Below are 12,427 nucleotides of genomic sequence, written 5' to 3' on the forward strand. Positions count from 1 at the left end.
GGAATTTCACCAACCCTTTAGGGTTATAATACAAAGCTTCTACAGCTAGGGTTTTCAACAACTTAAAAAGGTAAAGCTTCTAACCCATCTGGGTTATAAGTTCATTTTACAAAGCTCCTAGAGCTAGGATTTCCATCAACCATTGATTACGGCTGATTTTTACAAAGCTCCGAGAGCTAGGACTATCACTAACCCTTTCGGGTTATAATACAAAGCTTCGAGAGCTAGGACTATCTCTAACCCTTTCGGGTTATAATACAAAGCTTCGAGAGCTAGGGCTATCACTAACCCTTCCGAGTTACTATGCAAAGCTTCTACAGCTAGCACTTCAACTCAATTTGGGCAACCCTTTCTATAGCAGTGGCGTAGCGTGACTTTATCCCACCCGAGGCTAACAAAAGATTTTCTGCCCTCCCTTTTTTCGCAATTATGCTTATTAAGCTCTGTAATAAAGCTGTGATAATGTTTCACTGTTTTCTAAAGGATTAAAATGAAATGTATTTCATTAAATAAACTTTTATTTTGCGTTTTTTTTTTTCAATGCAAAGTCTTTAGTTTGGTGATAAAAGTTGATTTATACCTATTGTTCGATTGTCAAGATAAGGAGATTTGTTAATCTCGACTTGGACATTGAAGACTAATACATTTGATCAATTTCAATTCCGAGAATCTTCTCTCAACTCGCATACTTAATGGAGCTTTGATGAATATTATCAGCATTACAATGTTAGGTAACCGCTTTCAAGTTTCGACTAAACAGTACAATCTAATCCCCTAGAATAGAGATCCTTTCACCCCCTCACGCTACGCCACTAAATTATGCATTACTTTCAAAGATACCTCTTTCATCATACAAAGCTCCTATAGAGCTAGGATTTCCATCAACCATTGATTACGGCTGACTTTACAAAGCTTCGAGAGCTAGGACTTTCACTAACCCTTTCGGGTTATAATACAAAGCTTCGAGAGCTAGGACTATCACTAACCCTTTCGGGTTATAATACAAAGCTTCGAGAGCTAGGACTATCACTAACCCTTTCGGGTTAAAATACAAAGCTTCGAGAGCTAGGACTTTTACAGACCCTTTCGGGTTAAAATACAAAGCTTCGAGAGCTAGGATTTCCATCAACCATTGATTACGGCTGACTTTACAAAGCTTCGAGAGCTAGGACTTCACTAACCCTTTCGGGTTACAATACAAAGCTTCGAGAGCTAGGACTTTCACAGACCCTTTCGGGTTATAATACAAAGCTTCGAGAGCTAGGACTTCACTAACCCTTTCGGGTTATAATACAAAGCTTCGAGAGCTAGGACTTCCACAGACCCTTTCGGGTTATAATACAAAGGTTCGAGAGCTAGGACTTCCACAGACCCTTTCGGGTTATAATACAAAGCTTCGAGAGCTAGGACTTCCACAGACCCTTTCGGGTTATAATACAAAGCTTCGAGAGCTAGGACTTTCACAGACCCTTTCGGGTTATAATACAAAGCTTCGAGAGCTAGGACTTTCACAGACCCTTTCGGGTTATAATACAAAGCTTCGAGAGCTAGGACTTTCACAGACCCTTTCGGGTTATAATACAAAGCTTCGAGAGCTAGGACTTTCACAGACCCTTTCGGGTTATAATACAAAGCTTCGAGAGCTAGGACTTTCACAGACCCTTTCGGGTTATAATACAAAGCTTCGAGAGCTAGGACTTTCACAGACCCTTTCGGGTTATAATACAAAGCTTCGAGAGCTAGGACTTTCACAGACCCTTTCGGGTTATAATACAAAGCTTCGAGAGCTAGGACTTTCACAGACCCTTTCGGGTTATAATACAAAGCTTCGAGAGCTAGGACTTTCACAGACCCTTTCGGGTTATAATACAAAGCTTCGAGAGCTAGGACTTTCACAGACCCTTTCGGGTTATAATACAAAGCTTCGAGAGCTAGGACTTTCACAGACCCTTTCGGGTTATAATACAAAGCTTCGAGAGCTAGGACTTTCACAGACCCTTTCGGGTTATAATACAAAGCTTCGAGAGCTAGGACTTTCACAGACCCTTTCGGGTTATAATACAAAGCTTCGAGAGCTAGGACTTTCACAGACCCTTTCGGGTTATAATACAAAGCTTCGAGAGCTAGGGCTTTCACAGACCCTTTCGGGTTATAATACAAAGCTTCGAGAGCTAGGGCTTTCACAGACCCTTTCGGGTTATAATACAAAGCTTCGAGAGCTAGGGCTTTCACAGACCCTTTCGGGTTATAATACAAAGCTTCGAGAGCTAGGGCTTTCACAGGGTTATAATACAAAGCTTCGAGAGCTAGGGCTTTCACAGGGTTATAATACAAAGCTTCGAGAGCTAGGGCTTTCACAGGGTTATAATACAAAGCTTCGAGAGCTAGGGCTTTCACAGGGTTATAATACAAAGCTTCGAGAGCTAGGGCTTTCACAGGGTTATAATACAAAGCTTCGAGAGCTAGGGCTTTCACAGGGTTATAATACAAAGCTTCGAGAGCTAGGGCTTTCACAGGGTTATAATACAAAGCTTCGAGAGCTAGGGCTTTCACAGGGTTATAATACAAAGCTTCGAGAGCAAGGGCTTTCACAGGGTTATAATACAAAGCTTCGAGAGCTAGGGCTTTCACAGGGTTATAATACAAAGCTTCGAGAGCTAGGGCTTTCACAGGGTTATAATACAAAGCTTCGAGAGCTAGGGCTTTCACAGGGTTATAATACAAAGCTTCGAGAGCTAGGGCTTTCACAGGGTTATAATACAAAGCTTCGAGAGCTAGGGCTTTCACAGGGTTATAATACAAAGCTTCGAGAGCTAGGGCTTTCACAGGGTTATAATACAAAGCTTCGAGAGCTAGGGCTTTCACAGGGTTATAATACAAAGCTTCGAGAGCTAGGGCTTTCACAGGGTTATAATACAAAGCTTCGAGAGCTAGGGCTTTCACAGGGTTATAATACAAAGCTTCAAGAGCTAGGGCTTTCACAGGGTTATAATACAAAGCTTCGAGAGCTAGGGCTTTCACAGGGTTATAATACAAAGCTTCGAGAGCTAGGGCTTTCACAGGGTTATAATACAAAGCTTCGAGAGCTAGGGCTTTCACAGGGTTATAATACAAAGCTTCGAGAGCTAGGGCTTTCACAGGGTTATAATACAAAGCTTCGAGAGCTAGGGCTTTCACAGGGTTATAATACAAAGCTTCGAGAGCTAGGGCTTTCACAGGGTTATAATACAAAGCTTCGAGAGCTAGGGCTTTCACAGGGTTAAAATAAGCTTCGAGAGCTAGGGCTTTCACAGGGTTATAATACAAAGCTTCGAGAGCTAGGGCTTTCACAGGGTTATAATACAAAGCTTCGCGAGCTAGGGCTTTCACAGGGTTATAATACAAAGCTTCTACAGCTAGGACTTTCACAGGGTTATAATGCAAAGCTTCTACAGCTAGGACTTTCACAGGGTTATAATGCAAAGCTTCTACAGCTAGGACTTTCACAGGGTTATAATACAAAGCTTCTACAGCTAGGACTTTCACAGGGTTATAATACAAAGCTTCTACAGCTAGGAAGTTCACCTACCATAACGGTATACTAATCTTCTACAGCTATTTCTTTTTAACGAAACATATTCCTTTATGATACGAATAGTACGATTCTCTGTAAGAGGCCTCGAATTTGTCTTGAAAAAGTTTGTTTCCGAACGCTAAATCTAACTGGCAATGATAGTCAGTTGAAACTTTCTCTTCAAGACCCGGCAGAAGAGACATGTTAAAAGAATCAAAGAACTGTTTCAGGGCCGTTTTACTTTTTAAAAAATTTATATTAAAATCTCCGACAACAACTGTCGGAACAGAGGCATCGTATCTTATATCGAATAAAGGATTAAAATCCTCAAATACTGATCTCAAACTCGCTCCGGGCGATTTGTACAACAAAACAACAGTCACCGGTTCATTTTCAATGGAAACATCCAACCAACAACGTTCCACATGCGAATTTCTGAAAGGTCTATCGGTTCGCAAAACCCTATTATGCAAATCGTTAACTACATTTTCGGGTGTATCTTTTAAATAAATGGAAGAACCAAACGCAATTCTACGTGCGGTTCTTGGCAGATATATACCACCCACTTCCCTAAAGGATGGCACACTAAACTCATCGGTATCTTTCTTCCACGTTTCAACAAAGCATAATAACTGGGCATTTTTTATTACAGTGTCTGATAAGATATCTTCCAAATGTGCGTTTAAGGACTGCACATTATGAACATAAATGTACACATTTTCGTTCAAAAACGGTAATACAATACTCTTTGTATCTCGTAATCTTCGAAGTTCCAATTCTACTTGATTGTTTTTAGGCGCATTTGGAACTTGAAATTTACCCTCAATATACAAACCGGAGGCGTTTCTCGCCCTACTGCAAGCAACATATAAATGAGTTCTCTCTAATTTCTTTCTGGGATTACAATGCACTACTACAGAGGAGTATGTATCGCCTTGACTCTTGTGTATCGTAATAGCCTCAGAAATGACCAAAGGAAACTGTCTCCTAGAGACTGAAACATTATTTTGCCTCCATTTTCTACTAAATGCCTTAATAACCTTCTCGACAGGAGTCCAATTCCTGTTATAGTTATTCTGCTCGTACAATCCAAGACACTTTTGCCTCAACAACTTCCCAACATTACCATCAGCAAACTCAATCCAAACCCTGAACGGAATTTGTTCCCCGAGCCTATTAGTGCCGTACTCTATCTTCCTTAACCAACCTGTCGCACCATTCGTAAGTCCATCAGACGTATCGACATTGTTAGTCATCATATATCTCGCACCGCAGGCGAGTGTTAGTTCTTTAGGAAGACCATACGTATCAGACGTTGCTAACGTTTGAATTTGGGAAAGAATATTTCTTTTAACTTCGCTACTAAGATCACCATTCACAACATCTACTGAAATTGAATTGCACTTTTCCGTACTCATTTTTAAAAGAGTCTCTTGGTTAAATTGGTTGACTTCAACGTTAGTAGGGAAAAGATGTATCGCTTCTTCTGGCGGTACACGCTCTCTGTTTACTTCTAAACTTACGAATAAGTCTATATCATCCTGATTCATAGTTCCCACAGACATTCTATTCAAAGCTTCCGCAAACCTCTTATCATCTTTTTGCCTCATAATTTCTTCAAGCTCACTAAATTGGAATTCCTCCCATATTGGGTTACCAATTAAAGACGCATATGGATTGTCACTATCACTTTGACTTTGAAAAGCGAAATGATCCCGGACGGGTCTAAGTTGGTTAAAATCTCCAACTAAAAGTACAGAGACACCACCAAAATAATCTGGGCAACCCATTATCTCTTGCATTCTCGAGTTAACTCGGTTAAAAACCTTCGCACCAACCATTGATATCTCGTCAATAATTAATAACTTCACTTGACCATACATCAATCTACAATTGTGAAGAGTTTCACTTTCTAATCTGGAAATGTTTCCGGCAAATTGACTAACGGGTAGACAAAAGGTACTATGCAAAGTAGCCCCACCTATATTAAAGGCAGCCTTGCCCGTAGGTGCGCATCGCAGAACTTTAACCTCCGAGGGATTAGACCCTGGTTGCTTATTGTAAAATCTAGTAACAGATTCAAATATGGCACTTATCAAAACGCTTTTTCCAACACCAGCGCCTCCTGTAACAAATAGCCGTAAAGGCGTTTCTTTGCACTTTATATGGTGCAGAACTTCATAAAATATTTCTTTTTGTTTCAAATTCAGCTTTCTAACAAGGGCATTGTATTCTGAATCATTAACTAACGTGACTGATGGAGCAACAGTTTTTTCCGCATTACCATCAAGAATATCTCTGTTAATATTTCCTATTGCCTCTTCCACTGTATTAACTAGAAATTCAGAATCTTCAACAATTAAAGACCTATCTATTTCATTTTGATGTTCCAATTCAGGTTGAATATTAGTAAGATCAGCTTCAATAGCTTCACTTTCGAAATCTCTCACAGCCTGTTCAATAGCTACTTCGTCAATTTCATTATGAAATTCTTTTCTAGATTCCGTTATAATCTCAAGTCTAAGCTCATACTCAGATTTTACATCCTTTGTCAAAATATCTCTACTCTCATCACGCCAAGGCGAGAATAACATGATTTGTTCACGATAAAACTGCTCGGGATCTTTCACTAAATTGAATCTACGATACCGTATAATTTTAGAATGACCACGTTTACTAATGAACCCTGAATCATTTTTCAGTTTTAACCATTTACCACATTGAACTTCATCGCTCTCACCGTCATCAATATGACTTTGAGTTTTCGAAACTCTACGACTTCTGGAAAATTCATACCAAGCCGCAAATTGAGCTAACGTTACTGCCTCTAAATCATCTGGCCTTTGAACATAATGGTCTAACATTCCAGAAGCGAAAACATCCAAACTATCTTTGGACAATTGTTCAAGCTCAACTTTGCTTTTGAGAATATGAACACGATTCTCGGGCACATTTGTATTAACATAAATGCAAGCCCGACTACACCTGGAGACGGGAATTTGTAAAGCGCTATAAGCGGCTTCCTGCGCGCTTACCTCGTGCGCGTTCAAAAACTGATTAGCAATCGCCTTCAACTTTTGCTTCACCGTGCATTTATCAGACTGCGCTCGTTTAGCAGCTTCACGCAGAAGCATTGACATACCACGCTGAGATTTCCCTATATAAGACACGATATACATAACCAGAGCGTAAGGATCAAGAACAAACTGAATGTCCATATTCGCTTGCCAGAGGCGCAAAGTGCACGGGTTGTACGGATTAACCCTAGTATCTTTAGGGTGTCTTTTCAATAAAACCACTTTCCTTTTGAGATCATACGTAATGGCTTTAATATAATCATCTTCGGTTATACGCAACTTTTCCAACAACTCCTCAAAACTATCTACCCACAATTCTTTTTCTTTCGATTGCAAAAGCTCATGCAATTTCTTGGAATTGTTCTTACACTTAAGTTCTTCGTCAAGAGTACCGGGTTCTCTTAAACTCGGATCATAAATAATAGTTCTAGGCATGGGAGGAAATGGAATTCCAAAACGACAAACTGAACTATCATTAACCTTCTTCCTACACGTTGTCGTGTGTTTATGCATTTGCAATGACGTTAACAAATCCCCATTATCATCGTTCAATTTACCAGCGCAAGAAATAACTTTATCAATATATTCCTCTACCTCTTTAACATTTGACAAGTCATCTTTAAGCTTAGGCGCATCTTTAATCCATATCAACCCATGTTGATGAGGAGAGCCTCTTTGCTGTATTTCAACCCTGAAGTAATAATCTTCAATAACACCAAGAGGGCCTAGCTTTTGCAGAGCTTTAAGAAGAGCCCGAAAACGGTGGTCAAAATATCTAGCACAAGTAACAGGATCATCCTGAATCAACTTTGCCTTTTCCGAAAAACTTAAATTGCCAATATCATCATTCGCTAAGCGATCCTGACCCGAAGTCACCCTCAATATGTTCAAAAGCTCAGGCCATTTGCCTTCCGCAGCTGAAAACGTTATAAAAAAGGTAGCCGTACCAAGCTGTCTAATCATAGCCATTAACTCTTTCTGCCTATGCTGCCAATATGAAGGCGAGGACTGCAAATTTTCTAATACTCTAAAACCATCATCCTGCTTAACAATTGAATCGAGTGCACCAGCAGACGATAAAAACCCAGCAGTGTAGTTTGAGCCATCTTTTCTCTTGGTTTTTCTCATACAAACTTGTATGGAATCTCTAACTTTCATAGTTTCTAACTTAACAAAAGTGTAAAACAATTTAGACGGATTTTTAGCACAACGCCTATCAACATTACGAAGTTCCCACTTGGCAATGTCCCCAAAACTACCTTTAACTTTAAGGTCTCTCTTCTGACCCACATAAATACAGGGGAATGACAATTCCTCCGCGTCCTCGTCATAGAGTAAAGACATTGGCGTTTGACCTTCACCAGGAGCAAACTTAACATGCATGGTATTAGTGGGTAGGAAATCAGACAATGACACTAACAACGTGTCTTGATTCCCAACTGGGAATGAATTAACTTCGTTAGATTCATTCCAAATTTCATCGCTATCATTCTCATTCTCTACATTCATTGACCCTTGTGGGTTTTCACTTAATGTATCACCATGGTTTAACTGACGGTCATTTTCGTCAACAATAAATTCAAGTTCTTCTGGAATTGGATCTAATATATCGCTCCTAACGGTTATCCCATGCTTAATATACAACGGTGTTTTCACCAAAACCTTAAGAGCTTCGTGCATTTTTTTCGGCCTAACAGTTTCATACAAATAAGGTGTGTTATATTGCATTCTCCTCATAAACTCAATTTGAATAGTATCTGTTTCACGAGGTAACCGTGGTAACACTGACACTGTAGACTCTACATTTATAGGAACGTTGACCACGTTTCCCTTAATCCCTCTTTGTTGATCACAACCTAACCTTCTTATTTGCATAAAAGGTATTCTTGGTGAAATCATTCTTTCCTCCAAATTAGACAAATTGACTAGTTCTGTCGGGATTTCAGGGAATTCAAATCCATTTTCTCTGGAAAACTTGGGGATTTCGTTCTTTTTCACAGCTTTATTACAAGTACTACATAAAAATACTTTGTCACCTAATTCACGACCGTGAATCCCAGGAACAGACAAAAGAACTGTAGACTTAACAAAGCTACCCGATGCTTTAAAAAAAAGACCTGAGCACCCTTCACATGGCCACGTTGGACCTTCTTTAATACTTTCAAAATAAGTCTGCTCTATAAACAAAGGATTTGTCCTCCTTTCAGCCATAGACAATCTATTTCTAGAACGCTCTGGGTTTCTAACATTTACATTTTCACGCCTGGCAGCCTTACTCAACTGATTTTTAACACGCTCAGTTTCAACGTACTCTAAATCTTGGCGTTTACTAGCCTTACTCAACTGATTTCTAACACGTTCAGTTTCAACGTACTCTAAATCTTGGCGTTTACTAGCCATAGCCAACTGATTTCTAACATGTTCAGTTTCAACGTACTCTAAATCTTGACGTTTACTAGCCATAGCCAACTGATTTCTAACACGTTCAGTTTCAACGTACTCTAAATCTTGGCGTTTACTTGCCTTACTCAACTGATTTCTAACACGTTCAGTTTCAACGTACTCTAAATCTTGGCGTTTACTAGCCTTACTCAACTGATTTCTAACACGTTCAGTTTCAACGTACTCTAAATCTTGGCGTTTATTAGCCATAGCCAACTGATTTCTAACACGTTCAGTTTCAACGTACTCTAAATCTTGTCGTTTATTAGCCATACTTAACTGGTTCTTAACTCTTTCGCTTGATCTATAGCATTCATCCAGCCTTTTAACTCTCTTGGTCAGTATACCAACTTGGTGTTCCCTTTCACAATATGACTCATTCTCCCGCTTTTTGGCCATTGATCGCGCCTCTTTCATTCTATACTCTTCATTCTGTCTCAAAATTCTCATTCTCTCTAACGGATACACATTACCATGAGACGTACAAGGTAATTGTTCATCGTTCGTTAGCATTGTCGAACTATTAGCATTGTTACTAACTAAATTCATAGGTTCATCGTCAGTAACCAGCTCTGGGTTTACAAAAGAGCGATCTGAACCAGAACTACCGTGGCCAACTGGCGACGCCATAGAACTATCAAACATATTAGGACTGGACGTTCTAGCACCGCTACCTTCACCCTTAGCTTTTTTCTGAGCTGCTAAAACTCGTCTCCTTTCATTTTCTCTCTTTTTAAACTCTGGATCCGACCTTTTTGCCCTCATCCTTTCCCTAGCTTTACGCTTTCGCATTTCCTCCTTACTCTCAACATTATCTTCCTCCATTATACATACAAAAAGTCAAATACTCACAAAAAGAAGCGGCAAAAACCTGCTGGCTCTTTACAACCACTTAATTTCACTTAATCTCCAACTTCCAACAACAATAATATACCGGTAGTTTAATTGACAACCTACTAGCATGGAAATTCTCATTAAGAATGGCTCCCGCGGACTTAAAAGGTCAATTTTCAACTAGGTGGGCGTTATCTCATTAGATTTAAAAAATATCATTTTTGCGATTTTTTTTCGAACTGTTATCTAAAACTAGATGGTTTTAGATCAAACAAACAAGGAGTGTAAACACAAGAGTGGAAGCTTTAGTCTTATTCAAAACATAAATATCAATTTTAATCTCTACAATTTGCTTAATAATGTCTTTTTTAACCCTGCCCAACAGTTCGGATTTTTCTAAAGCAATCTTAGAATCAAAGCTCATAAAATATTTTTAACAAAGAATAAATGTTTAATATTCTTATTAATAATAAATCACATGTATTAAAAAATGTCAGTTTAATTTAAGCTTTTATCATGATTACACTCTACAGCTACACTACTCTTACACAAACAAGGAGTATAAACCCATTAGTGGAAACAGTATTTTTATTCAAATCTGAAACAATTCCGCTTATGTTTATCATCTCTGGACATTGGTAAAAACTCACTCCATTACTCCTAGGTATGCACAGGATTTTAGTCCTTTAAAACTCAAATTCATCTGATTATGTTTTAAAAAACTTTTTCCTTATCATTGTGGTGTTTCGCGACGGTAAAAAATATTTAAATACGCCGCTTATAAAATATATAGTTTCAACTTCTTAATTCTTTAAGAAAAGAAATTGAAAACACCCACGGAGTATGAACAGAGGTGTAGAAGTTTCAAAGAAGGCCGCGGATTGAAAACATCTTTCTAACTGTGTACCAACAACGCGGATGTGCCCAAAATAGGGAAACACAACCTACCACACTTACGATAGTTTCGCACTTACCAACCGTTACCTCTCTAACTGAGACAGTGGCACAACAAACTGCATATGTTATTTATCCTAATTCAACTCCTCTACTCCGACAGAAGACCAAAAGATGGTGGTGTTTAGAAGCCAGTATGTACAGACTGGTGTCCAAGTGGGATGGACAAAGACCAGAAGATGGTGGCGATTAGAAGCCAGTAAGTACAGGCTGGTGTCCGTGTGGGATCATAGATAATAAACACCAGGATCAGAAGGTCGGGGCAGAGCTTGCCGCGCTTTGTACAAACTGGGTAGGTTCTACTTCCGGAAACCAGCGCATGCGTACAGCGTAGAATCATGGATAAATAATGCACGTGTGGAAAAACAAATTTCCCCACGTGCATTCTTTAAAGTTTTTAGGCCTATCGGTTATCATCTTATAGTATCATATGAGCATATCTTGGCACTATGGCTTTAACTGACTATAAACTACTTACTAGAAACAAAAGAAGGATAGCCCTTAAAGGTCAGGTTAATTTATACTTTAGTATTTTCCATAATTATTGAAAAACATCCTAAGCCTCGGTTTAGATTAAGGGCCACACGGGTGCCACGGGGCGGCGCGAAAAACGAGCATTCAGACCTCGTCTGCGCATAAGCGGAAGTCAACTGCAGAAGTTTGGTGTGCGGCCCCCCCGCACAAGCGCGGCAAAGAGAGATGCACTACGGAAGGCATACCTTCCGATCCTTGTGTTTATTATCTATGGTGGGATGGACAAAGACCAGAAGATGGTGATGTGAGAACTCAAGTAGAGGAGCCATTTCCGTGACTGTGAATGCAGTTCGGAAATGGCTCCGATTTGGAAACTGCGAACGCGGTCACGTGGGTGTAACAAGACACACACACATACGTCAGTCGGAGAGGTAAAAAAGTCTGTAGCTACTACCCGTTTACCATTAGCCCTTTTACTCTTCTAACTGCCTGCATGATCTTTTCTTCTATTATAAAATCTTAACCTGATTATTTAAGAGTGTATTTAACTTTCGGCTCACTCTGAACCGTTGATGTCTCTTCATCTCAGACACGAAAATCAAAGCCCAAAGTTTACTTCACCCAGGCCCGTAGCCACGGGGGGGCACCAGGGGGCAATGCCCCCTCAAAAATATATCCTGCCCCCTCAAATAAGATTTCGGTTTGCCCCTAAATGCCCCCTAAAAATTTTCCAATGCCCCCTTATCAAATTAACTTTTTATTTTGGTACACAAATATTAAAACTATTTAGAATGTATATCAACATATTTTAGACTTTATTATCTTTATCTGTGTATATTCCTGATACACTTGAATTTTTTTTAGCTTTTGTCGTTATCCTTGATATATATCGCTGGTTTTGTCATCCAGGACCAAAATATTATGTCGGGGTACAGCGAGGGGTCGGGCGTTTTGGAAAAAGTGTTCGGGATTTCGAAATCTAATTTGATTTCTTCGGATTCCGTTTGATTTCAGAATTCGATAAAATGCAATGAATTTCATCGAATTTTGAGATTTTTCCCATGATTCCGTCGGATTTTGCTATTTTTCTCGT

The sequence above is a fragment of the Phalangium opilio genome, unplaced genomic scaffold (assembly GCF_054372755.1).
Source record: "Phalangium opilio isolate 3A_F unplaced genomic scaffold, DU_Popi_V2 ptg000209l_1, whole genome shotgun sequence".
Taxonomy (NCBI): domain Eukaryota; kingdom Metazoa; phylum Arthropoda; class Arachnida; order Opiliones; family Phalangiidae; genus Phalangium; species Phalangium opilio.